This window comes from Scyliorhinus canicula, chromosome 15, assembly GCF_902713615.1.
Source record: "Scyliorhinus canicula chromosome 15, sScyCan1.1, whole genome shotgun sequence".
In the NCBI taxonomy this organism is placed as follows: Eukaryota; Metazoa; Chordata; class Chondrichthyes; order Carcharhiniformes; family Scyliorhinidae; genus Scyliorhinus; species Scyliorhinus canicula.
This window is the reverse complement of record NC_052160.1, coordinates 15,756,338-15,759,652: the sequence shown is the minus strand read 5'-3', so window position 1 is coordinate 15,759,652 and position 3,315 is coordinate 15,756,338. Positions and strand designations below refer to the sequence as shown.

Sequence of the window (3,315 nt, the reverse complement as noted above, 5' to 3'; positions counted from 1 at the left end):
CTGACCTATCCCCGACTTCCCGTTTGCTCTACCTGCCCCTCCCCCTTTTCTCACAGCACAAAACCCATCACGTCTCGAACCCTCTTCAGTTCCGAAGAACAGTCAGATCGAACTCGAAACGTTAACTTTGCTGCTCTCTCCACAGATGCTGCCAGACCTGTGAGATTTTTTTCCAGCACTTTCTCTTTTAATTTCAAATCTCCAGCATCTGCGGTATTTTGGTCTTATATGGTTAATTATGCTTTGGACAATGACACTGACTCAAACGTTATTTATCTCACTTTTTAACTAGCTCCTTCCAAAGTGTGCAAGCAAGTGCCCACAAGCAAAAGCAGGAGTTTACGCTCGAGGAGGATTCGGGGGCCTGATGAAGTTGGCATGTGCCCATCAGCTTTTCCAGAAAAGAAGAATTCTGAGCTCCTGCTTTTCATTCACAATTCACCTTTTGCAGGTACAGAAAACCATGTAGCGATTTCTCCTCGGGCCTGCAGTGGAACCTTGAACAGCCGGTGGTTAAAGGAACTAAATCTCACCCTCTGGTAAATATGTTATAAAACACGATGGCTGTCTCACATCAGAGTCACATCGGAAATGCTGTTCAAAGGAAAAGGCCATATGTGTTTCTTGAGCAAAGCTAAGTGGTTGCATTTGAAATGCAAATAAACCAGCCCTCGGGCTACTGAATGGGTCAAGGAAGCTGAGTTTGATTTTCTGTCGCGGAATTAAAGATGTGGTAAATGCAAGGCAAATTGCTGCGCTAATTGTTGGAGATGGGCGAGGCCATATGCTAGATCCCTGCTTTCACCTGTATCCTCCGAGTGAGTACCTGGGACATCCCATAGTTTGGCAGTGTATCAGTCCAAGTGATGCTAACCTTGTTAGCGATGAGGCAAGTAGTTGCTTCTCCTCTGCTCCCATTGGTTTAGCCGCCTTGCTGCCTTCAAATGTGCTTACAGAAATGACAAATCAAGATTTGAAGAATGCCATTAAAGTGACGCCAACTTTGGGGCACCCACCCCATTCATGTAACCCAGTAACCCCCACCTAACTTTTTTGGACACTAAGGACAATTTATCATGGCCAATCCACCTAACCCGCACATCCTTGGACTGTGGGAGGAAACCGGAGCACCCGGAGGAAACCCACGCAGACACGGGGAGGAAGTGAAAACGCCACAGAGACAGTCACCCGAGGCCGGAATTGAACCTGGGTCCCTGGACCTGTGAGGCAGCAGTGCTAACCACCGTGCTACCGTACCGCCAGATCTGCACCTGCAAATACAACCTGTGTGATGCCGAACTAGACGATAGATGTTTTTGGTCCAGGTGTGAGATTAAAAACCTAATCATCTGAAGCAGGAGCTCAACCCACCCCTCTCAAGTTTGAATGGGTGGCCAATCTTGTCACAGCAAGTGGGATAGTCAATTAAATAACGAGACCGTACCCCTTGAATTTAACTGTGATTTTTTTTTAACCACAGGTGGACAGTTTCCTCTGTCTTTGGAAAGTCTGGCAGGTGTAAGGAGGCTGGAAAGATTAGACCCATGAGGTGAATACCTTTATAGCACTGCTTGTGGGCCAAGAACAGTTAGGAATGTTTCCTCCTGGCCCAAGCTATCTTGCAAATTAAATCACCAACCCACAATCTGTTCACTCCACACCCCCTCACCATAATTGGGACACCAGCACACCCTGATTCAACGGCCATGTGCTCTTCCTGATCATAATCAGTCCTTCTCCCCCAGACCCACCTCGGAGATTGGACACCACTCCACCCCTACTAGTACTCCTGGCTCTTAGCCCAGCTCGAATGTGGGCTTTTGCCTCAGGATTTCCTGCCCAACAAGCCTCCAACCTGGGAATTACGCTGGCTGTGGCTGTGAAAAGAAACCCATTTGAAGATGTATCGCTGCAGGATGTTCTGGAAAGCCGCCCGGCCGTGTATCCGGATCTCAAAGCAGCTCCCAATGCTCGCTCACCATCTCTGAGTTTTCATCCAGCACAATGACTTTGATGCGTGGGTAATATCTGTCAGGTGTTATCAGTTAGGGTTTCCAAAGGGAAATAAGTGAAAGGAGAGGATATGCGGGAGTGAGAAGAGCCTTCAGAGGAAATTAAGAAAACTGTTCTTTCAGTTTTTACATAGGATATATGGCACAGAAACAGCCCACCCGGTCCAATCCATGCCAGTGCTTGTGCTCCACTCCAGCCTCCTCCTATCTTCCCTTATCAAAATCTATCACCATCTCGTCCCTTCACCCTCACATGCGTGTCTAGCGTCCGCACAAATGGATCTATTTGCTGAAACCACTGCCTGTGGTAGAAAAAAAACACATTTCTGCCTTTCTTTGGGTAAAGACGTTTCTTCTGAATTCTCTGTTAGATGTTGTGGTGATTATATCGATAGCCTCTAGGTATGCTCTTCCCCACAAGAGGAAACATTCCGTACTCACAGCTTTCAGAATTTTAACGACCTCCAATAGGTCACCCCTCAGCCTTCTTTCTTCAACAGGCAGCTTGTCAACCTTTCCTCATGACGTGTACCCAAGCATTTTCTCCCTTAGTCTCTTGTCCATATTAAAATTTGCTCAACACTAGTTCCCAAGATGTTTTCTTAAATTCTGTTTTGCAATGTTTAAAAGAATTGGAATAGAAATGATTAAAGCTGAAATGTCCAGTCTGAAGGTTTCATATGTTGGCTATTGTAAACCATCAGATTAAAACTGTGTCAATGTGAACATTACCCTTTATATGTGAAAGCAGTGTTTTTGCTACTATTGAGAAAACCGGTGGTTGAAAGTGTATTACTTACACAGTACGAGCCGTCATGTGACTTTACTGCTTTATTTACAGTACCAGCCTCACCTGAATAACTGCATCAAAGGCCTCATTGTAATCCAAATTGACAACTTCCATTGCCTTATCTCTGCCAAGCTGCTCTGTCACATCTAGATTGACAAGACCTTTCCAATCTGAACCTACCTTGGCTCATGTCGATGATTTTTTTTCTCTCTCTCTCTAGACACCCCATGCGTTTCCCTAACGTTATCCTCAGTGAAGACCGCATGACTGGTCCGAAAATCTTTGGCTGACTTCTGATACCTTTTTAAAAAAGAATAACATCTACCTTTCTCCACTCCCTTGACATCGGCACGGTAGCATAGTGGTTAGCACTGTTCCTTCACCACGCCATGGTCCCAGGTTTGATTCCCGGCTTGGATCACTGTCTGTGCTCCCCGTGTCTGCGTGGGTTTCCTCCGGGTGCTCCGGTTTCCTCCCAAAGTCCCGAAAGATGTGTTGTTAGGTAATGTGGAC

At 46.2% G+C, this 3,315-nt stretch overlaps 1 long non-coding RNA gene across 1 annotated transcript; it reads left to right on the top strand.

The window, feature by feature from the left end:
- The first annotated feature begins 373 nt into the window (after nt 1-373).
- On the top strand, nt 374-3,083 carry LOC119978509. Its single transcript, XR_005463471.1, has 3 exons — nt 374-451; nt 1,481-1,549; nt 2,854-3,083. It is a non-coding gene; the product is annotated as an uncharacterized LOC119978509 (long non-coding RNA).
- Nucleotides 3,084-3,315: the final 232 nt, after the last annotated feature.